The sequence below is a fragment of the Pseudorasbora parva genome, chromosome 18 (assembly GCF_024679245.1).
Source record: "Pseudorasbora parva isolate DD20220531a chromosome 18, ASM2467924v1, whole genome shotgun sequence".
Taxonomy (NCBI): Eukaryota; Metazoa; Chordata; class Actinopteri; order Cypriniformes; family Gobionidae; genus Pseudorasbora; species Pseudorasbora parva.
Genome location: NC_090189.1, coordinates 32022130 through 32047340, shown reverse-complemented (window position 1 = coordinate 32047340; position 25211 = coordinate 32022130). Strand labels below are relative to the sequence as shown.

Genomic DNA, 25211 nt, shown 5'->3' with positions numbered 1-25211 from the left:
ATAACACATAGCTGTATATTCTAGTGATCCCTATTCTAAAGTGCCATACAAATACAGTAAGTATCTACAGTATCTACAGTAAAGAGTGTGAGAGTGACCCAACTCTCAAAACGTGGATTACACCTGTGACTCGAAGGCTATTTATAAATACTATAACCATGACTCCTGTCCATTGTCATACACACTCAGGACATCTGCAAATAGCAACCCAGACAGCTGCTGAAAGAGGTTTAAATCAACAATTAATCAGTTTTGACTGCTAAGTGTGTGGTCTATGTACTTCACGAAAGACGTACTGTAGTTTTGTCAGAGCAAAGCGCAACATAAATATATTCGCATTGTTGTTTTGTTGGCGGATTATTGTACAGTATCAATGAATGACACATTTTGGCAGTGGTGTGTACATTAATGTGTGAAATGCCTGTTAATTACGTTGCTTTTTACGACCTCTTATATTGGGCACTTTTTTGCACTTAAAGTGGCTTATTCTTACTGTTGACACTGAAAATGATGCACATGTTTTTCTGACATAGTCATATTTGATCGGTTTTCTTGGGAAATAGATTTTTTGTAAATTATTATTATTATTATTATTATTATTATTATTATTATTATCATCATCATCATTATGGTTTAAGGAAATAAAATGGTACTTAATCTTGATTGATTTGGAAATGAAATAATATCACATTATTTTGGCAGTTAAAGTTGTGGGTTTTTTGTTTTGTTTTTTGTTTTTGGGGGGTCGAATCGTCGGCAACACTGATCACACATGTACATTTACATTCCAATAAAGGTTATTGATAACACACCTCTGAAGCTTGACTTTTTGCACCATTACAACACTCAGGCAACTAGCCGTCATATATTTTGCTCAATGAAACCCAGGATATACACATATATGGTTCTTTAATGTATTTCCATTCCAATGTGTTCATATTTAATGGGTATATGTGCAGCTGAAACATTTTCAACATTAACATTTAATATAACATAATAGTCATCATTAAGAATTTTTTTTTTTTTTTTTTGAGGAGGAGGAGGATGAGGAGGTGGGGTACTATAGAAGGTGGCACTATAGGCCCCTGTGGCGCAGCCTAAGCTTTTGTCCTTAATGGCCTTTTTTCCTTCCATTACTTTTACTTTTATACTTAAAGTAGTTTTGAAACCAGAACTTTTACACTTTTACTTGAGTAAAAAGCTTTAGTTGACACTTCAACTTCTACAGAAGTCTTTTTAAACCATAGTATCTATAATTTTACCTGCGTAATGAATGTGAATACCTTTGAGACCTCTGGGTAGGCTGTAAATGTATCAAATGATTCAAAAAGTGGAAAATAGTATTTAACTGTGTATTTTGTGAACATTTTGGATATTTCTGTGAGTTTAAACATGTTTAATGTCTACATTGTCTGTCTTACTATAGTTGAGGGACTCCTATTTTGATGGGTATTATATTTTACGGGTAGTGAAAGGGAGAGCTTGCACACAGTTTAGAGTTGTTTTGCAGAAAAGTTACAGATTTACCAGTTATAAACTGCACCCATGAAAGGGCACATGGTCTTTGTATGTTTGTTTATTGTTAGTTGTATGAGTGTTTTTGTGTCATTTGCTGTGTATGTTAATGATAATGCAACGGAGATAGAGGGAGAGTTTGTGAATGAGACGTTAATGCGCACGCCGTTAATGCGCAAGTTTAATAAACTTCATAAAACAACAGTAAAGTTTGGTCATCATTCAGAGGGGGAATACGCTACATTTTGTGCCTAAAACATTTTGGGATGAGGTTTTCACACTGACACCTGTCATTGTAAGACATAACAAATCTGTTTGTTTGTCTGAGTTAGCAACAGTAACTAAGGGGGCGGGGCTTACTGATAGGCGAAATTGACCCTTCGCTAAGCCACGCCCGAAAACCACAACAGGCCAATCGTGGCTTAGCAACCGTAACTAGGTGCGGAAGTTCTGTCAAGCTTTCGAGCGAGGGAAACATGCCGATGCGAACTGGTGCGTGTGGATTGTGCATATCATCCTAAATGTTTGGATGGAGGGTGGAATTTTTTTTCCTTCCCCAAACCTAAAACCCAAGGGGAGAAATGCCAGGAGTGAATCAAGTGTGTACGAGGCCACATTCACAACTAAATGTCCACAGGATTAACAAAAACGTTAGCCTACGTTTGCTCCAACGAACTGAAAAAAACATGAGGTTTTTGACTGATGCAAATTATTACATATGTGCAGCATGTAGGCTATAAAAAGGACTGTCTTGTAGCTTTATTTATTAGTTTTATATTGTAGTTTGTTTAGGCAAATTGTGTGCAAACTAAGACCATCATAGGGATTGTTGCAGTGGCTGTGTTTATAAAATGAATAAAGCCCATCATGTTTGAGAGAGTGACTTTCTGTTATAAGGCTGTATTTCAGTAACTCCGGGGTTTTTGATGAATGGCTTAGGTCAGTTTTTCAGGTCAAAGGGGTAGTTTAGACCCATGACGTGTTCGCCGGTGCGCTAAATATAAGCGGGAGAATCATTTCTAAGTGTTCAGGCTCATGTCTTGTGTTTTTTCCACAAGATTTATAAAAAAGATGTTTGATTTATAATTATTTTAATATTTTCTAATTTCACTTACCCTGCTGTGCATGAACAAGTTTGAGACGGCTGCTGATTGTGCTGGGACTATATACTTTAGCTTCAATTTTAATGAAATTATTCTCAAATCGGTTGCAAAGTATGTCATGGATATATCCCGCGAATGCACAGTGCAATCCCGTTTGTCTTGTCCTCTCAAATATTTCAGCTGTTCTCCAAAAAATGACTAATTATCTCCTTGGAAATGTCTGACACCAACACATGCATACTGTAATAGACGTGTCAGGCGCAAAGCTTGACAGGCGTAGCAACAGTAACTAAGGGGGGCGGGGCTTCGTGAAGGGTCAATTGTGTCTATCTGTAAAAGAAAGGGAGACAACCGGCTTTACAAGTTTGGATTACAACAACTTGTTACTGCAACCCAAAATAAACACAAAATAAACAGTGTAAAATCCAGTGTTATGTCTACTACAGTAGTTCTCAGAAAATCTTCACATTAGATTAGTATGATTGGTTTTGTTGAGATGAATTGGATCATGTTGACAAGCCCTCACCCAGCAGGGCACTCTCTCCCCATTCATAACCGCCATGCGACACTGATTGCGTGACACGCGACTCTGCTGGAAAGCAAGAACTAATTATCCAAAGAAGAAAAGCATTTTCTCTGTATTCAGAAAGCTTCTGTCAGCAGTGTCACCCAGCCGCGTTAGATGTCAGTTTACTCTCAGGGATGTGTACATTTCATAACCGAGACAGTGTCACCTTTTCCAGGATGGTGTAAGGCTTGGCTTTTGATTTTGTCCGGAGGAAAGGTCTTACGACGATCTGGTGCGAATGATGTTTGTCTTTTGTTTTCATCCGCCATGACTTTTGACATTTTCACATTTAATGGACATCAAAACAAGGATGTTTGTGTGCCTTCCGTGCCCCAACATCGCAAAACAAAGGCTTTGGGAGATCTCTCAAAAGTTTGCGAACACATACAGGCGAGGAAATGTCACTCCTCTCACACGATCAAAGATGAGAGGACGATAGCACACGAAGGCATAATAATAAAGACGAGATAGAGTGAGAAGAACGCCTGCACCCTATTCATGCACCCCGACATCCTGGCCTTCTATCCCACGATCCATCACTGTGTCACTGGCTGGGCCACCCAGTACAGTGACAAATCTGCCTGTCAGGAGTACAGGGTCTGCCTTGACAGGCTGGCATTTTAACTACAAAGATTAATTCTGAAAGTTACCAGCTCTTTCTCCAGACAACATCTCTATGATTAATCCAGCAAGAAAAAGCTCATGACCCTATCAGAGTGCAAAGACTAGATGTTGTAAAACATCAATAAAAAGAGAAACTGCAAAGATGAATTAGAAGTATGTTGTTTGCAGATACAATTCAAGTTCAGTTTACTGTAATTTCAAAACACAAACTAAGAGCGAGGGTTTAAACTTTTAGTTTGAAATTACAATGAACAACAGTTTGCATATGGGTGCGTTTACATGCACGTTCTTAAGCCGATTATGCCTAATAAGCCGACAATGAACATGGTCATGTAAACGCTGTAACCCCTTTTCATTTATCGGAGTAAGGTCATAAACGGCGTAAACATAAACCGGTCGGAACAGGTAGCTTTTTGCCTCTTACCCGATTTCGCACTGCATTTGCACTGCATTAATATTGAAATAATGAATTGTGCATGTGTTATAGGTGACAAAAACGCAAACTTTAAGTAGATTTAAATGCATCCTGACAGAGCAAGCTAGCATTATACATGAAATAAGGACATATATCACAAACGCAGACTCTTTTAAGACCCAGAAAATTGTAAAGATGTGTTATTCTCATCTCATGCAGCAGAAATCTGGTTATTTCAATGAGCTGATATTTGTGAGTAATCAGCTTACTGGTGTGCATGTAAATGTGCTCATTGGTGTAATCTCCTGTGTTGGCATAGGTTTGTAAATGATTTAGGCCTACGTTAGAAATCTGGTGAAAATGCACACAGTGCGTTCCAGGGTGAACGTTATAAGCCACCCAAACCAGCATATGCAAAGATGGAGTTTGTTAACCAAACTGGTGAGATGTGCTCCACGCATGTGATTGATAAAAGTGCAACACTTTGGGCTCTATTTTAACGATTTGAAACGCAAGTGTCAAAGCGCGAAGCGCAAGTAACTTTGTGGGCGGGTCTCGGCGCTGTTGCTATTTTCCCAGCGGGATAAATGGGTCTTGCGCCTGGCGCAAATCTAAAATGGGTTGGTCTGAAGTAGCTTCATTATTCATAGGTGTGGTTTGGGCGTAACGTGAATAAACCAATCAGAGCGTCATCCAACATTCCCTTTAAAAGCAGGTGCTCAAGTTCCATTATGGATTGCTATTATTATGGCGTATTTACCAGGCGCACACCAGGAGCAGTTCACAGCCGAGGAGACTGATGTTTTTGTAAGAGCAGTGAAAGACAGATGTCCTTATATACATATATGTCTTGCCACTATTGGGCAAACAGGTCTGATCCTTAATTACTACAATTAGCCTGAATAATTTGTAAGCTAGATTTATGCCTATTTTTTCACATCTTCGTGGCACACCACAATGATTTCCATCATCTCATGTGTTAATATTTTTTTTGTATAACAATTTATGATTTGCAAAAATAACTGCTGCATCTGTGTAGATTACATGAGCAAAGTGTATGCGCGTTGTGCACGCTATACATAATTTTGTGAAGCATGCGCCCTTAAAATAGCATAATGAACAACGCGCAACGCGCCACTGACTTTAGACTAGGTTTTTTCTGGTCAGTGGCGCAATTGTTTAATGGAACAGCAAAATAGCACCAGGGATTGTTTGCGCCGGAACACGCCTCCTTTTTTGCGCTGAACCGCCCAGGGAGCGCAAGTTCATTCACTAGTTTGGCGACGTGCTTCTGTGGAGGGAAAAGCACGCTTTGCACGGGTGCAAAATAGGAATGACACATGCATATCGGTGTACAAAGTCAATTGCGCTGGGTGCAAGATGGGGCCCTTTGAATGAAACACAAAGCGTGTTAATGCAACACGGTCTCACTCCCAACTCGTCATATATTGCCGCTTGATCAGGACCCCTGTGTCACATTTTAGCGCACAGGGTACCCGTCATTTTTCGACGAGCAGGGTGCTTTATTCATTTAAATGAGAAACTTTTGCCGTCATACACAGACATGCTGAGAATATCACCATGATGAAATTATATATTGGGTTATGATTTTGCCATCATGATATGTTGGAGTATATTTTTGTTTACATTTATTTTTATTTACACTAGGTAGACACGTTTTAACATGTAACCCAACCCCATCCCATCCCTAAACATACCTATGTGTGTATTATATGATATAAAACAAATTATATAAAAGGCAGATACGACTGCATGCACAATTTATTCAAAAAGTACAAATATCCAGTGTTCGTCCACCGAATATCATGTACACATCAAATTTTAAACGTTACGTCAGATTTCATAGTGAAATTCCATTGGTTCTCGTATGTCTCTTGACCAATGGGTCATTACGTCAACATTGATTGTAAAATGATGTGTCTTGTGAATGATTGCGTCATGCTAAAGAGTCAGGTGTGTATCATTTGAATGAGATATGAATGAGCTCATTCACAGAGCTGCAACCTCAAAATTTCAACGATTAAAACATTAAGAGTTCTGTTCTTCACATGCAGATATTGTATGACTTCAGAAGACTTGGAATGCAACATGAGTTATTACTTTTATACTGTTTTGGTTAGTTTTTGCGATAAATACCCGTAACCTGTACTTTTATTTGCTTGTTATATGTTTTATATTGTTGAGAGTGGGTAGGTTTAGGGTAGCAGTTGGGTTAGTTGCTCCAAAATATGAGCCTATAAATATTCATAAAATCATGTCTACTTTTACAAATGCAAATAATTAAATGTGTCTTGATCTGACATATTAGGCAAACAAGTCATTCAAAAATCCTGACCAAGCGTCAGACATTTGACAAGTAGGGATTTAGACTGTGTTGGTTAATGAGGTTATAATGCTGTTTGTACATGGATGCGACACTTCAGGTAATTTTCCGGTTAATAGACACAGGCAATTTTTTTTTTTAAATCGAGTGCTCAAATTTAATTGAGAAATCGTGACAACCCTACCAACACTTTGATGGCACAAGAATATATAAATAAGAAACAACTACAGAGTTGTTCAAAACCCTCTTTTGTGCAGAACAACTTCCTTCTGCCTTTGATTCAAATCTCAAGTTGACAGTTTAACAATTGTGACCAGGCCTTCTTTACTATTTTTAAAATGTCACTTTTGAACTAGTAAGGAAGGATCGCTTCAATGAAGCTTATTGTATTTTGTAGAGTAGAGTAGTATGCTATTATGTATGGTGAGAGAGAGATTGACTGAACGAGTATATTATCTGCCTCGGATAAAGCATTCATTCTTCAGGTCAATGTCCATGACTGAATGTTTGCTGAGGAAAGCGATAGCTTTAGATTCCCATGACAGCACTAAAACCACTTCCTAGTTCTGACCAGAGATTAATTCATAAAGACAGTCTTTGCCGCCACCTAACTGGGTAATAAAACACAAACAAAACACAACATGAATTCCACGCCTGGTCCTCTCTCGTCTTTCACTGGAGTCGCTCATCCTTATATGCCTCCGAGCTCCCTCATGAAAGGACTCGAGACTGGTGTGCCTCGCAGGTGACACTCATTCTCAAATCATGCACGGGAGGCCCAGCGGAGACACTGAGAGCGACCGGACAAGAGAGTGGAGAAAAATTCTGGTCCGGTTTCCGGACACACTGCCGCTCTGTCCTCAGCCAGCCGAGAGGCTCTTTCTCGCTGTGCCATGCAATGTTACTGGACGCTCGGTGGACAGCTCAATCCTCCTCCGCCCCCTGGCAGCCAGGGGTGGCTCCTCCGGTTTAGCGCAGTCAGCAGCGAGTCCTGCACTCCCTGCTCCTCCCCACAATGGCGGATGGGGAGGCGAACGGTGGCGACTCCTCCGCTCCCTCTCGGACAGTCCCCCCCCCCCCCCCCCCCACCTCGACCCAGGGGCACGGCAGCAAGCTCTCCGTCCCACCGCTCCTCCCACGTCCTCCCACGTAAAGTGGGACCAAAATGGGTGCAGTCAGAGGCGGGATAACAGATAAGATATAACCTTTTTGGTTTAAATCATCACTGGATGCAGACAAACAATTTTGTTTGTGACGCAATCGATGGGATGCTTAATATGTACAACCCCTAACATTTGCATGTCAGCCAATGTTCATTGTCAGGCAGAACTGCGCAGTGCGCAGCTGTCGGGAGTTCAGCAGATAAACAAGCGTCACGCGAGGATACCGAAAATGGCAGCTCTCATGGACACAAATGTCATGTTCCAGGCTGTGCAAGTCCCTTGACTTTTCATACCCTTCCCACAGATAAAAAATGTGAACAGTCATGGTTGATGTTTATTTACAATCAGATACCACAAAAAATTTGCTCTGTCCATTTCACCACGGAGAGTTTTTCTAACCTGGGGCAATATAGCAGGATTCGCTCAGCATCTAAAACTGAAGAAAGGGCCGATTCTAAACATATTCCTGCAAACAGTAAGTAGTGATTGTATCTACTTCTTGACTGTCAAACCCATTTCTGAAAAAAAAAAAAGTTTCTTAGTAAGACAACATTATGATAATATCCCATGTGTTGTCTAGATCTAACGTAACGCAAGATGCCTATATTGGAAACGCCAAGTAGCACACATAACAGTTTGTCAAATGACAAAGGTTAATATTATTTCCTGCCAGTGTTGTCATAAAAAAAAAAAAAAAAAAACATTAGATGCGTATGTCGATCCATTTTGACGGATTGAAATCTAAATTAGCCTATATTTCATCATTAACACATAACTCAAAAGCTAACTACGTTTACTACTACTGTTTAGTTGCTGACCAATCGCGCACTCGATCCTTGTAGCTAACATCACCTTCTTCACCATCTAAGTTGAAATTATAATCATTTGTCAAGGCTTAGTCAATTTGTTAAATAAATATTCCCTTTTGAGAACTGAAATATGATTATTTTGCAGCCCTTGACCCTTCCAAATAAGGCAAAACAGAGCATTACATCCTTATAGGGTTGTAAATGGACCTGTAAAACCGTATCTGGACAATTTTATACCTTAAATATGCCACATAACCTCTATTTAGATATCAGAGAACAATTTAAAATAATGTTTCAAATCATTATAGGGCACCTTTAAAGTTATCCGTATCCATATGATACTTACGTAGTTCATCAAAGGAAGTGCACAGGTTTAGTACTGTCAGTCACATTGTTGCATGTTGAAAACGAAGTCCTGTAACCTCTATTGCTGCTCTATGACTGCCACAGCCTCTGGATCAATGCTAATCCAGCTAATTGAAACGGTCCAGTTCTCCCACACATGACGTACCCTTGTAGCCCACGTGAGTCCAGCAGCAAGAAAAGCCATCCAGTCATCTGCACTCGCTAAACTAAAGCTGTCAGCTGCCGGGAGGTGGGAGGCTTGACAGTGACCTCTCTTGATAGCGCCATCAGTCCCTACATAAGCTCTTTGCTGAACCCATTTCCTCCACAGATACACAACACATTGACAAGTGAGCTGGAAACCCTCTGCGACTGATATTGCAGCAATTACACTTGACAGGCCTCGACAGACCTGGCCTTCCCACAGCACAGGTCACCCAGGACCTTTCTGTTCATACACCTGATTCTTATTCGGTGGACCTTGGGCAATTTCAACCCTACTAATCAATACTGTATGTTACTTTTGGTCATTGTCATTTACCAGTTGGGCTTTTAGACACAATTTATGGGTCAGTTCCATGACACTCTTTTTTTGTGTCTGGATCCATTAAAATTTAATTCAAATATATTGTACAATGACTTGAATATACCTCTTGATTAAAATGTATTTTAATATTTTTGTATTTTATATAAAGGGGTATATGTAATCAGTCCTACGCGCTCCGAGGGGGATTCAAACTAGGGTCTCTGGTATGGGAGGTGTGCACACTAACAAGGATGGTAAATTCTGTAGCTGTTAGTGTTCCTCTTGAGGCCAGGAGAGTGAGGTTGAGATGCACAGCTCTTACTGGCATACGTTCGTTACCTCACTAAACCTCTCTCCCATCCGGGTCACGGCACCAAATGTAACCGGTCCTACTCAACCAGCTCCGAGCAGATTTCGAACGGGGGTCTCCAGCATGAGAGGCAGGTGTGCTAACAAGAACGCTAATATACTGTATATTTATACACTTACACAGCACATATTTAACAAAACAGCTTCACTGCTTATTCACCCTTAAATGCATGCACGTTTCATTATTAATATAGCTAACACGGATCTCTGCATGTTGCAATAATAAAAAACTCTCCTGATATTAGAGTAACAATTGCAGAAAATTCATGATTTATTTTTAAACAATATGTTTACCCTTTTGGAGCTTGGAAGGGTTCAGTTTGATCAGATGTTTTTTATTTATTTCCCAGCACATTTAGTACCTGGCTCATATTCACCATCTCAAAACTATATTTTTCAACATCTTCAAAATCAATATTTTGATCGCTGACAGGTTCTTCATCAGATCCACCATCGAGTGACAGTGACACTAATATTTGATTGCGTTCAGTGCTCTGTTGTAAATCACTTAGCCGTTTCAAGTTTTTCTGATGATTCTTCCTGTTCTTTTGGTTTCTGCCTGCTGTAACTATGAGTGAAATGTCATTTCATAACATTATGTATGTCTTCATTTCAGACATTGCCACCTTGTGGAATAAAGGTGAATTGCATTTATTTAGTCATCAAAGATTAAATTATTGTTGTGCATTAAAATTATACTTAAAGGTGTCATGAACTGGCTATTTTATATATTGTTGCCTGAGGTCAATTTATGATGTTTGCATATTTTTACATTCAAAAACATCATAATGAATAAGTAATAGGCTATTTTTTACACTGGTTTTGAGGCTCTCTCCTGAACATTTTGATGGGTGTGCCGGACTGGAGGCTTAGAAGTATGAGAGGCTAAGATTGTATACGATTTGCATATTTAATTTGGATTGTTTTGAAAGCAGCAACCGGAATAATTCTCTGACAGGGCTCTCAAAACGTATTTTTCAAACAAACACAATGAATGATCTCTCATCCACCCGTGAATGAATTTTTTTTTTTTAATTACTTGCCTTGCCCGATATAAGCGTGAACTACACACACACGCATGCGGGCATGCTCTCTTCAAATATCAAGTCAAGAGAGTGAACACCGCAGATCAAGAATTGAATGTTATTTCACTATTTAAGATTCACCGGCCTGCCGACGTGCTAACGTTTTGGTTGCCCATCTGGAAAACAGCTAGCCCCGGGACATTGGGCTTTGCGAGCCCTGCCCCAAAAATGTCCGATCTGATCCTGATTCGCAATGAACCAACAAATAAAGGATTCTTCAGCCTTTGACAACATGCTAAAATATGTACAGTTAGACACGTGTACATAATCAAAACGATCTGTAACAAGGCACTGCAATATGTCTGCAAAATTTTGACCTGTATCCTGTTTACATCTTGCTATCTATGGCAGGTTTATCGCTCGTTTAACTCCACGAGTCGATGGCCTGGGCTACAGAAGCAGGCGTACACATTTATATGTAAAGGCGAGCGTTCCCCCCTTCTAATACGTCATTCATTTGAGAGCTCTTGTTTTCTGGGCCTTGTAACTATACAACTTTTTCTATTACTAACAAGGAAGTTTTCAGCTCCCAAACTTACAAAATATGTTTATATTACCATGACATTTTATATATCAAAGGCTCAAGGGAAAGCTGATTTCTCAATTCATCACCCCTTTACACTGGTACACACCTCGAGTCATTAGCGACCATATACAATTGTTTTATAAAAAATGAATGGAAAAAGGCATTATTTTATATATTTTATAATGTATAATATATTGTTTATAATGAATTCATTGAGGACTACTAAGAAGGTTGATGTCTAACTTTAAAAAAATGAGGAGGAGGGTATTGAATGGCATCCCTAAAGACCCGAGGTATGCGTTTAAGGGTTAATATTTGAAGTCATTCAAGTCATCTGGTGCAACCAACACTGTTATGCGAAGACACTCATGGCTGTGTGTCAAAGTCAGTTATTATTATTTTAACTGTACACATATCTGAGAATTTGACACATTTGGTGTAAACTCAAATTTTTAAAGGTATTTATTTGTATTTATTTTTATGATGGACCCCTCGAAGATGATCAAAAGTTTGGAACGGCATGCGTGTGAGTAACTAATGACAGAATTTAAATTTTTGGGTGAACTAACCGTTTAAGGTTAATAGAAAAATTGGACTGGTTTGGACAACGCCTGTCAAAGACTACATGAGGACGAACAGACCAGGGACCTCTATTCAGGAGCCTAGCACTCATAAATCTTAAAAATCAATATGACAGCCCCAGGAAATCAGTATCAATGATTTCAGATGGAGACGGGGAAGATGCTAAGACCTTCTGGAAGTAGAGAGCTCCACCTGTCAAAAGTGCACAGGAGAAACCTGCCATGCATTTTACAGAGGAGCCCTACTTTAACCAAAACAACATGGAATCTCAAAACGCCTTAACATCCTGAAAAGGCTTTGTTTTTCATGCATATATATTGCCAAATCTTGGCACTCTTTAAAGGCTTTGGCCTAGTAGCCTGTCAAGCCTGAAGCTTCTGGGACCTTCTGTGGGTAAATGTCAACAAATAACATTTTGTCAATGTTTTAAACATTTATCTGCTAAAATTCTATGGCGCGCACTGTTGCCACCCTTGAGGCTGCAAGGATGTATTTTAAGCTGCGATAAAGCCTAATGCCTTGTATTCACTGCGCACATATAGTTTCCAGGCATTTGTCACAGCGGACAGCTTTGGCATACACAAGTTAGCACTCGTTCAAAGATTCTGACCTGAAATGTTCCGTTCGCTTTAGTTCCGCTGTGCAAAAAGACTCTGTCTTCATCATGCAGGGTGCTGGGAAAATCACCAGCACATAATGGGACGCTGACGCAAAAAGGTGATTGTGTCAGTTTGCTGGGAAAGGTCACCGGAAAGGCCACATTAGTCGAGGGTGTCGCGTAAAGCCTTCCAGCGACGGCTTTTTTGAGTGAATAGAGAGAGATGATTTAAGGAAAGCTTCTTCATTTCCCTATGGGCCAGCAGTAATCTCCTGAGCCATATGATCGTGCGGAGAACGAACCCTCCCAATTCGTTGCCTTCTATCATTGACTGAGCATTCAGGCAAGATTACTCCACATTCAAAGCCTGCTTCTAACTCCTGAACTCTATAATCATCATGCCGTCCTGGTGTGGGCAGCGTGATTGCCATCGATAGGCCTTTTTAAAGTCAATGGCTCAAGAAACAACAGGGCTAGTTAGCCTTACTGTTACAAAAGACACCTTACGAACCTCATAGGCTGGGCGTTATTTAAAATAATGATTGCCTGCCATGATAATGGGAATTGCAAACACAATACAAGCCATTTCTCATAAAACCACCTTCTTTTGAGAAAGGATGGATACTTGTGTGTGTAATTATTGAGGATAGTAGTAGTTGGTCATTGTTTAGGAGCAACACCTTTTGTCATTGATATTAAAGACAATACAAAGTTTATTCCACATTTAACTTTTGTAATATAATGTGGTGTTAGGGATGTAAGCCAAATAGCTTATTATAATAATAATCAACATATAATCTCAATCAAATCTTTGTTAGACTGAGTATCAAATCGGGGGTGAAACAATATTTTTAATATCTAAAATAACAAGAGTGAGTTTTTAAAGCTGGTATGGGTAAAGTGCAAACTTTGAAATGCACATGGTGTAATTTTACATTTAGAATTGGGAACCATTTTGCAGCCTCTTTTTTAAAACAATATTAAATTAAATTAAGGAACTATATCACATATTTTCCATTTTTTAAAATATATATATTTTAAAATTTAGATCTGTTACCAGAGGTGACTGTCCAAATTATGTATTTCAAAAATATACACAGTTAGTTAACAATGTATTCGTTTAAACAATGTATTCATTTAAAGCAGAATCAATGAGCTCACTGGAGTAATGAGTACATGTTAACAAATGATTTGGATATACAGAAAAATGTGGTTGCTTGATATATAGAAACAAAAATTGCTGCCTAATATATCCCACCCACTAACAGGCTCTGTGATGAAGAGATAATCAGTATAATTCACTTTACCTGTCAGTAGTCATAATGTTATGACCACTGTGTATATATATATATATATATATATATATATATATATATATATATATATATATATATATATATATATATATATATATATATATACACGCACACTCACACACTCACCTGAAGGATTATTAGGAACACCTGTTTAATTTCTCATTAATGCAATTATCCAATCAACCAATCACATGGCAGTTGCTTCAATGCATTTAGGGGTGTGGTCCTGGTCAAGACAATCTCCTGAACTCCAAACTGAATGTAAGAAGGGAAAGGAAAGGGGATTTAAGCAATTTTGAGCGTGCCAGACGGGCCGGTCTGAGTATTTCACAATCTGCTCAGTTACTGGGATTTTCACACACACAACCATTTCTAGGGTTTACAAAGAATGGTGTGAAAAGGGAAAAACATCCAGTATGCGGCAGTCCTCGAAAATGCCTTGTTGATGCTAGAGGTCAGAGGAGAATGGGCCGACTGATTCAAGCTGATAGAAGAGCAACTTTGACTGAAATAACCAACAACCGGTTGAACTTACAACCGCGGTATGCAACATATCTTGACCTGACCATGTCCATTCCTTTATGAACACCATGTACCCATCCTCTGATGGCTATTTCCAGCAGGATAATGCACCATGTCACAAAGCTCAAATCATTTCAAACTGGTTTCTTGAACATGACAATGAGTTCACTGTACTAAAATGGCCCCCACAGTCACCAGATCTCAACCCAATAGAGCATCTTTGGGATGTGGTGGAACGGGAGCATTGTGTCCTGGATGTGCATCCCACAAATCTCCATCAAATACAAGATGCTATCCTATCAATATGGGCCAACATTTCTAAAGAATGCTTTCAGCACCTTGTTGAATCAATGCCACATCGAATAAAGGCAGTTCTGAAGACGAAAGGGGGTCAAACACAGTATTAGTATGGTGTTCCTAATAATCATTTAGGTGAGTGTATATTTATATTAGGGCTGCGCGATAAATCTGAAAAAAGGCGCGCTCAGAAAGGGTGATTAACTTTCATTTAATTTGCATTTCTGCCAAATGGAATTTGCAGGAATGGACATCTGATACAAGGCGTTGTGTCAGCTGTACTGATTTTATTTCCTATCACACCAATCAATTTCCGTCTCTGAGCGAATGACTATAACTCGGTCCATTATTTTTGTTGTCAGATCTATATCCATTTCCTCTTTCTTCTAAATACCACTCTACATCCCAAACACTGCTAAATCAAATTTTTCTGCTTTGAGAAGGGAATTATAAGCAATCAGGGTTCGAATCGGTTGTGTTCTGTTGCCGTCATACCATATTCATCAAAAGGCCAGCACAGGAAATGAGAGAGAACAGCAGTTCCAGCTGACACTCATTGTGTCTGGCATTTTGGTTAGCTTGACTACCCATGGTTCACATTCACCCAGTGCTTTTTGCTCATTGTCTGGCTTTCTTCTCCCAGTCTGCTGCTTTCTTTCAGTGCAGTCTTACCTAATGACTTCCTATCAGCTGTATCAGAGCTGAATTTGGCCTATCTGAGCTGCTAGGCATGTCCCGTGGAGAGCTTCCTCTTCACACAATGCTTTGAGAGCTTTCCACATACCTTAATTAAGGGGTGGGCGACCTATGAAAAGACTGAGGTATGAAGGCCGAGAGCGCCATTAAGAGCGGCAAAGAATTACATTTTTATTTTTTATGTATCCAACCACCAAAGCTCTGGCAGAGAGAGAGAGAGAGAGAGAGAGAGAGAGAGAGAGAGAGAGAGAGAGAGAGAGAGAGAGAGAGAGAGAGAGAGAGAGAGAGAGAGAGAGAAGAGCAAGAAAAAGCTTTTTGAGAATTAGAGAAGGCTATTAAATATATCCTGAGAGGGACACTCTCAGCCTATATCTCAAGCCCTCCTTGTCTTTGACTCGCAATTTTGTGGTAAAATTCGAGAGAAAAAGAAAAGAAAAAAAACACCTAAAGGTTTCTGACAGAATGCAGAAAAGGAGTGAAAACTCGTAAAGGAAAATGATAACACATTTTGAACATCTCATTAGTTTCAAGACTCGAATGAGATGAAATGGAGAGCAAAAGAAGAACTCATGAGAATATGACCCCAGTAGATTACAGAGCCTCGAAAGGGACGTGGTGAAAAAAGAAATGACACTGAAGGGTAAAAAATATATATTTAAGTTCTCCTGGGAAACTTTGCGTTCGCTTACAAAAAATGTAAAAGATTTGTGAGCGAATGCAAAGGTTCTTAGGGGAACGCAAACATTTTGCAAGCATGCTCTGTTGTTGTATAGAAAAGAGCTGTGCAGAAAAAAAAATCTGTATAAATTATCATAAATTATATTTTATCTATATATATTTCTAAATTATTTGGTGTTCCACTAAGAAGTCATGATGTAATATTTTCATTTTTGCATTACTACTTTAAAGCAGAAATTATTGTTCTTCAGTTAATTAAGCATATGCAATTAGCTAGGCTTTTTCTTCTAACTGGTGGTAAATAATTATTTGTGTTCATTTGTTTCTTACACAAATGAGCCTCTTCTTGTGAGTCATAAAGCATGAAAGTAGCTATTAGCTATTACACACACACACACACACACACACACACACACACACACACACACACACACACACACACACACACACACACACACACACACACACACACACACACACACACACACACACACACACACACACGCACATACACACACACTTTCCTACAGAAAAAGCAGCACTTGGTCCACTGACAAGAGCTTATTGTAGTGTCTGTCTTTGATATTACCATCTGAATTATTCTGTACGGTTTTGGTGTCATTTTTGAAAGTCATTTATGGAATTACTTTCAAATGTGTGCCACCTTAAACCTTTGAGTCTTAAATACTATAAGAACATAACATAAGGGTAACCACTTTCTATGAAAGGCCATTCTCATAATGAATATAACTTTATGTATAATTAATTCGTAATACTACTAAGTATAAGTAAGTATTACTATTTTATAACTATAGTTATAAAGACTAATTTTATTATTTTTATAATTATTAACAAGTCATGTATTTGCTATATATATATATATATATATATATATATATATATATATATATATATATATATATATATATATATATATATATTATTAGTAGTAGTAGTATTATTATTAATTTATTTTTGTAAACGTAACTATGAAAAATAATTATCATAAATCATTCATACAAATATTTGATAAAAAAAGTATTTTTTAAGGTTACCACAGCAACAATATAATTTACCATGCATGCATGTGGCTGTGGAGATATAAATTTTAACAAATCAAAATGACCATTCATGAGCTCTAATGCAAACCTTAGCCATTAAAGACAAAATCGATAACTAATTGGTACAGCAAACAAGTGTCTCTGGAACTATTTTATATTTGATCATTTATAAATTGAATCACGGATTATGAAAAAGCACACTGAAAAAGCAAATGCATGACTTATACTTATAAGTGTAACTATAACTGTTCTTATGCAGTATAGGTCTAGTCTTTATAATTATATTTATAAAATAGCAATACTTACTTATAAATAAGTATAAATGAAGCCATAATAAAAATGTGTTACCAAAATAACTTCTTACTATTTAAAATGTTGAATTTCTCATAATTACCTTAAAATAATTACCTTAAAAAGAATACATTTTATAAATTATACTGGTCATATCAGCTATACATGAAATTAGACTTACATCTAAAAATAAATGAAAGAATGATGAATGCTTATGAATTATGCTTGATAAGTGCAGGGATGTGTAGAGTGTACAGTTTAAAAGGATCAGCTTTGATTTTCATGTTGGTTTCATGAAATATGTGTCTGTGATTAAAGCCAGCTACTTAAGTTTTTAATCGATCACAGGGGAACAACAAGAGAAAATGGATGAATTTTATAACTGTGATCATGTCATTGAAATATTCAATATGCGTTTTTTAAAACATTTTATGAAAGCCAAAATGAATTTTCTTTAACATTTCAGACTATGACAAATACCTGTACTGATATGCAACATAATGATTACAGAAAAAGCCAAACACTGCCTTTTTTTCTTACACTGTCAGCTTTTTCTGCCTGTGTGACTTTACGACTGTCGCATATGAGGACGAAAAATGATGAGTCAACAGCCTCAACGACAGGCCGATCTGCCCCTGCGTTTTCATCAAAACTTTCAGAAACATTCAAATTTCTATAGTTACATTCCCTCTTCAAAATAACAGTAACCAAAATGCTACAATAATGTATATTACAGACAACATCCAGTCCAGTATATATATATATATATATATATATATATATATATATATATATATATATATATATATATATATATATATATATATATATATATATATATATATATATATATATATATATATATATATATATAAAAATACTGCCTCGTTGCAGTGATTCAGCCTGTCTGAGATGAGAATAACGCTTGTCTATATCGGACAGCTAAATGGAGATGCAACAATTATCAGGCAATAAAAGACTGGAAAGACTCTAGACAGTGTTGTTTATCAAAGGCTAGACTTGTTGTGATGTTTTAGTTTGGGAATCTTCTACACCATTTAGGGTATACATAGGGAGTCGATATTCTCTTTGTTTGTCCTGAGGGAAAACCATGCGCGTCTACGAGACAAATGTTTTTTTTTTTTTCCTTCTTATCTCAGGTGAGTCATTATAAGGAAACATCGGCTTGTGTTGTGGTACAGCATACAATGCACCTTATTTAATGGCTTTTGCCTCCACTGGCTTTGAGAAAATTGTGTGATCAAATCAATACTAAAGTTAGTTTCTGACAGTGGTGTGGTTTACCAAAGGATTAAGGGAAGGGAGTTTCTAAGGAGGAAACTCTTCTACTCAGTCTTGATTTAACAGTGAGTCCCGAGTGAGTTTCCCAAGCAAATAGTCAACATGTCTGCGGGACTTCATTAAACCACTTCGACGATGACGACGTCAAAACCAGCGAACAGTTTTAAGATGCCTTTGGTTGTTGAGTCTAATGGTGATGTTTTAGTGACTTCCTATGTGGGACGGCGTGGTTTTGTTCGACACTCCCTGGACATGCCGGTGGGAGAGGCAGTTTTGAGGGAATAAGACCGGTTTTGATCTGCATGGGACTGGAACGGAGCAACGACTGTCAGCATCAGGCTGGGCTGGAGCTGCAGCACTGCTGAGGCGGTGGAGAGACAGCTAATGAGGCCACCAGAGAAATAGGGGAAAAAATAATAAAAAATAGCTGAAAGTGCACTGCCTCGTCTCACTCGCACATGCCAGTCTGGGCCACTTTAAGCGGGAGCCTTTCTAAATAAAACCAAAACTGCTTTATGATTATTTGTCCTTAAAGATCCTATGAAATCAACGTTGATTTAGGCTTTTAGTCCATCGTATGCAAGTATACACCTCTAAGTTGACCTCTAAGTTTTGCATTGACATCGTTGCTCATGTCCGTTCTGTTTGGGGTTCATTTCTCTACTATTTTCATTAAAACTCATATTACTCATAAAAACCTATATTATTAAATAAAAAAACGTTGTGATGTGTACACTCACGTTAATTTAAGGTGTACAGAAAATACTTTATTACTTTTCTGAAGGGATATTTCACTCAACAATGAAAATCATTCACTCACCTGTCGTTCCAAACCTGTATTGTTTTATTTCTAGTAAGTAATAAACAACTGACTTGTTTTGACTGTAATCTGATGGGTAAAGTTTGGCTTGGTTAAGGTTGTAAGATCGAACATTGTTTTCCTGAACGATGAAAACCAGTGAAAACATCTTATCTGTCTTGAATCATTGTGGTATGTTTTCTGAAAGGTCCAGTCTTTTGGCAATGCTTAAAAGCTTAAAGTTTATAAGCAGCTGGAATTTGCTCAGCAGTGGGTTCAACCAGAATAAGAATAAGCCTGTGGGGCGGACTTCCAGCTGTTTCCAAACCTTGCTAAGTAAAGCCTGTTAAAACTAGCTCACTTCACAGCTAAGTCTGGAAAATAGTTTTGTAAGAATAAAATACATTTTTGACACTGCAAAAAATTTGGCCCACTTTAATCCTTACACATTTTTAATGCTCACATCATAAGAACCTTGGTTATTTAATTTTTTATTTCTTTAAAAGCTGTGTTGCTTCTAGGCCTACTGTGTTACATTTAAAAGCACACAAATGTAGATAAAATCACACAGAGAGACTCCAAAAATAATTTGCAGACTTTACCCTTTGATGCGTACGATCACACCGGTGTGATTAGTGCGTTCAGGGCATCACATGATCAACTGCTAAATTTAAATGTGCTTTAATGCTTTGGTGCTGGGGCAGAGACGGATGCGCTCAGCGCTTGTTAATTATATCACCACTATTCAGCTTTTACATCTACAAGATCTTTATTTTAGGTTTCAGACATTTAAACCTAAGTATTAGCAAAACAATGCATTTATATAGAGATTTGATGCATCGATATGCGGAACCGGATTTAACCACCGATCTCGCAATCAAATCTTCCCGCGTGTTATGAAACGAGGAAACGGCTGTACAACGCTGTACGGCTGCGGCACCTGCTGCTGCTTTCGGGCAGTTGGCATCGAGTCCCCTGTTCTCTGCTCCTCCCATCATGGAAGATGGCAGCAGGCTCCAGCCTACAGCAAAAGGTGGCGACTCCTCCGCTCCCTCTCAGACGCCAGCCGTCTCTTCAGAACCCAGGCGGATGGCAGCGAGTCTGTCCGTCCCCCGGCAAGTCACTCCTGCCCAGCGCCTTGAGCACCCATGGCAGAGTCTGCTCAGCTTGATGGCACTGCAGATTTTCCACAGCAGCGAGAGCTCTTTGACAGCGCGTTTCTCCTTCTTCCCGGGTTTCAGCACCAGTGTAACAAAGTTTGTTGATAAGGGGGACCAGCACATGCTCAACATAATCTATAGGTCTATATCTGTCACTCAAATAAGGAAACTAACTAGGACTGAATATATACAAACCATAAACAAATGGGCACTTTCGTACCATTTTGAATATCAATAACTTTATTAATTCCAGGCATCTCATGTTATTATTAAAATATTTGCGTATTGGAATGCTCAGGTAAGATGGCGTAAAATTAGAACAGCCTTCTGTCTGTGCGACTTTGACGACTTTGCTCGCTTTCATCAGTTTCGCTTTTATTCTCGTGCACTGACTCATTGACTCAGTTAAACGTCCAATCAGAGCAATCTCTCTCACCGACAGCGCCAAAGCGTATTCAACATGCTGAAACTTGAGCAGAGGTGCGGAACACACCGCAAAAACTCTCACGAGGGTCAAACTGGCCAAAGGGTGTCACTGCCCTTACTCTGCTAGAACACCTGTGACAACGTGATGGGAAAACTAACTTCAAGCATTCACTAAAAAATCACCCCGACACCAATCCTTTCAAAAAAAGGCTTAGAAAAGTTAATTCAGAAAAGCTCATTCTTACTTTTTCAGAGCTTATATGGAAGTCCATTTTTGATGAAATAATTTTTGCAAGTGTTTTTTCAAGGTCCACTGAAACGCTGCAGTAGATTAACTATCTTGTTGACCTTTATATATAAGCTTTGATTCATCCACTCAGCCTCTGTCTCACAAGATTAAGCATTTCAATGCACAGTAAGGTCAAGCTTTCTTCTGCGTATGTGCAAGACGCAAAGCGACAACACCGGGGACGCGGCCTGCTGGGAGATCTATGTCTTCAGCAAATGAATGTGGATTCTTTTCTGCTGTCCCTAAGTGTTCCTTCAAGGGCCTGTCAGGTTGGGGGAAAATCTCTTGCTCTGCTCTCCCACCAAATTAAGTTGAAGCATAGAGGGTCCCACTAGAGTGACAAGAAGATGGAACTGTAACTGCCTTAAAGGGCAGTGGTGAAGAAGTACACTGACATGTGTCGTGTGCCACTGAATGCACAAAGAGTTATTGGCAGGGAGAGTGACATTTAATGAGTGAGCGAGTGTGTGTTTTGCTCTTGAAGACAACGCTCCCTCATCACCCAGGGGTGGTCTGGCAGTGAAGTCCACTGGCTATTAGGGGGAAAACTCATCTTACAAGTCATATGTCATCTCAAGGCATATATTTTCAATGTCACACCCCCACCAGAATAAAGAGCCAAAACTGTTCCACTTTAAACCTTCCAACACAGTACACCCTGATGTTCAATGAACACAAAAATACAACAAAATAAAATAATTAATTGAATTGAATAATTCGATTCTCATGGTAAGTCCTCATCATTTATAATATGTATAAGCTATTATATTATGTGATCTATAAACACAAATATAGATAATTATTTTGTGAGTTTGGCAAGTACTCTTTTGCATGCTTCTAATTGGTTAATTTCCCAAAGTTGTGATATTCTGAGCTATTTGTTCTATTTAGTGTTGTTAATATTGTTTGTTGTAAAGGAAAACTGTGTTGTATTTAGGCAAAGGCTAGATAGATAGATAGATAGATAGATAGATAGATAGATAGATAGATAGATAGATAGATAGATAGATAGATAGATAGATAGATAGATAGATAGATAGATAGATAGATAGATAGATAGATAAATAGATAGATAGATAGATAGATAGATAGATAGATAGATAGATAGATAGATAGATAGATAGATAGATAGATAGATGATATACAGAAATTTCAAATAAAAACGTACCACTTGTTATGTAACTAATGAAGTTTAGGTTTACACACCTTTCTGTTTTCAATCCTGTCACACTTGGAATGAAAGTATAAAATTCATGGTTTGCCATGAGCAACAACTATCACAGTCGGATCGGACAACTCCACTAGGAGACACGGAAAAGAAAATAAACTCCCAGTTAGCTGTAAGGCAGAATAAACACAGGCATGCATTAGTGCATATGAAAACATGACAGTAATATTGAGGATGTTTCATTTAGAAATAGCATGTTTTCGTCTGGCTAAGTGCAAATGTTACAAACGCACAGGTAATTTCTAATGTAGAAGGGTTGAAAGTGTGTGTACTACCTGTCAGCCTCCAGACAGTTTGTCAGGTTTCTGAATTGCCTCCTTTTCTGGGATACACATTTTATGCAAAACCAGCATTACAAATTAAACATTCAGCACGCAAGCTCATATGGGATTCCAAAGCTGACATAAATAAATAAATAAATAAATAAATAAATAAATAAATAAATAAATAAATAAATAAATAAATAAATAAATAAATAAATAAATAAATAAATAAATAAATAAATAAATAAATAAATATGCCAAGAAATAAATGTCAGACATTGCCAAATGTATTGGGACAACCCTCCAAATCATTGAATTCAGGTTTTCCGATCACTTCCATGGCCAAAGGTGTATAAAATCACCTAGGCATGCACCTAGGCATGCAAATATTCCAGGGTCAACTCTTAGTGGTATTATAACAAAATGGAAGCAATTGGGAACAATAGAAACTCATAAAAAGTGGGGTCTTGCTGAGGCACACAGTGTGCAAAGTCACTAACTTTCTGCAGAGTCAGTAGGTACAGACCTCCAAACTTTGTGTAGCCTTCAGATCAGCTCAAGAACAGTGCGTAGAGAGCTTCATGGAATGGGTTTCCATGGCCGAGCAGCTGCATCCAAGCCTTACATCACCAAGTGCAATGCAAAGCATTGGATGCAGTGGTGTAAAGCACAGCGCCACTGGACTCTACAGCAATGGAGACTCTCTGGAGTGACGAATCACGCTTCACTGTCTGGCAATCCAATGGATGAGTCTGAGTTGGGTTGCCAGGTGAATTGTACTTGCCTGACTGCATTGTGCCAAGGGTAAAGTTTGGTGGAGAGGGGATTTTAGTTTGGGGTTGTTTTCAGGGGTTGGGATTGGAGCCTTGGTCCCAGTAAAATTAACTCTTAATGCTTTAGCATACCAAGACATTTTGGAAAATTCCTTTAAATACACTCCTAAACCTTGCGGAAAGCCTTCTCAGAAGAGTTAAAGCTGTTATAGCTGCAAAGGGTGGGCAAACTCCATATTAAACCCTAAAGAATAAGAATGGTATGCCTTTAAAGTTAATGTGTATGTAAAGGCAGGCATCCCAACATTTTTGGCAATATAGTGTACTTACAGTTAGGGTTGCTATTAAATGACTTAAACATTAATATAAGATTTTGGCCATACTGCCCATCTCTAAATCATTCATTGCCTGTGTGACTTGAAAAGACATTTTGTTTGGTCACACCACAAGGTGTCACTCTAGCCTCAAAACCATTCTAAGCTTGATTGTGGTTTCTGAGGTAAAACACGCCCCCTCATTACCATAAAGATAAAGAAATGTGGAAATAGATAAATGTATAAATAAATACAAAATACTAAATTATATGTGTATTATATTAAATAAGAAAATAAAAGTATAAACATGCATTTCTTTGTATATTTTTTTATGTATGTGTTTTTTTTATTATTAATTTAAAATTGTCAGCTTTGGAATTCCATAAGCTCAAGAGTGATGATGTGTAATAATTTGGCACTAGGCAGCTCGATTGTGACATGTAGGACTATCATTACCCTCTCACAGCAAACTGCAATTATCACTATTGCATTCATGCAATACAAACATACTTTGACTCATGACCGCTTTGACATCCCTACGTGCTGCTCACAAGTGATTCCTTTGTACAATGAAAAAAAGTCAAGCGTTTTCTGTCAGGTAGCACAATCGTTGCTCTGTTTCCTTTGATCTATCTGTTTGTCTGTCAGTTTGAAAGTCACCTGCTGTCGAAATGTTTGGAACGTAGACAAAAATAACAAATCGGGTAGGAAAAGAAAATTCATGCCAGTTAGACCATCTAGTCTTTCATTGGAAAATACAGGAGAGCACTTTGTAAAGCGGAAAAGTAGTATTGACCAAGTGTTGGGGCCTATAAACTATAGAGAATTTCGAAATGTAGACAGGTACAAACAACAGATGATTGCCAAAACGCCATTGCCAGGAAAAGATAAGAGGTTGGCAGAGATGTGAAAATGAAACTGAAAAGCATTGATTTTTCCCTGATTGCTTTTTTTGTTTCGTGATTTGGTCCCGCTTTGTTACGGTGGGGTTCGAGGAGGCCGTGTTTGTGCCTGTTTGCAAATGTGTAAGCGTGGTTCAAGGACGGGCCAGAGGATGTGAGACTTTAACTGTAATTACGTGGAAATTGTATTAGTGTAATAATCGACCTTGGGGCATCTTCTTCCGTAGTGCACAATGTCACCTTCCCCGTCCCAGCAAACTAATTCACTCAGCAAAAAGATGAGCAGTCTCAGTCGTGTCATGTGTACCATTAATAGATGATA

The 25211-nt window shown here is 38.3% G+C and overlaps 1 protein-coding gene across 2 annotated transcripts in view; it reads left to right on the top strand.

Moving 5' to 3' along the window:
- Window positions 1-25211, top strand: part of sgcd (sarcoglycan, delta (dystrophin-associated glycoprotein)) — a 278772-nt gene that overhangs the window by 82599 nt on the left and 170962 nt on the right. The gene's annotated exons all lie outside the window — the stretch shown is intronic.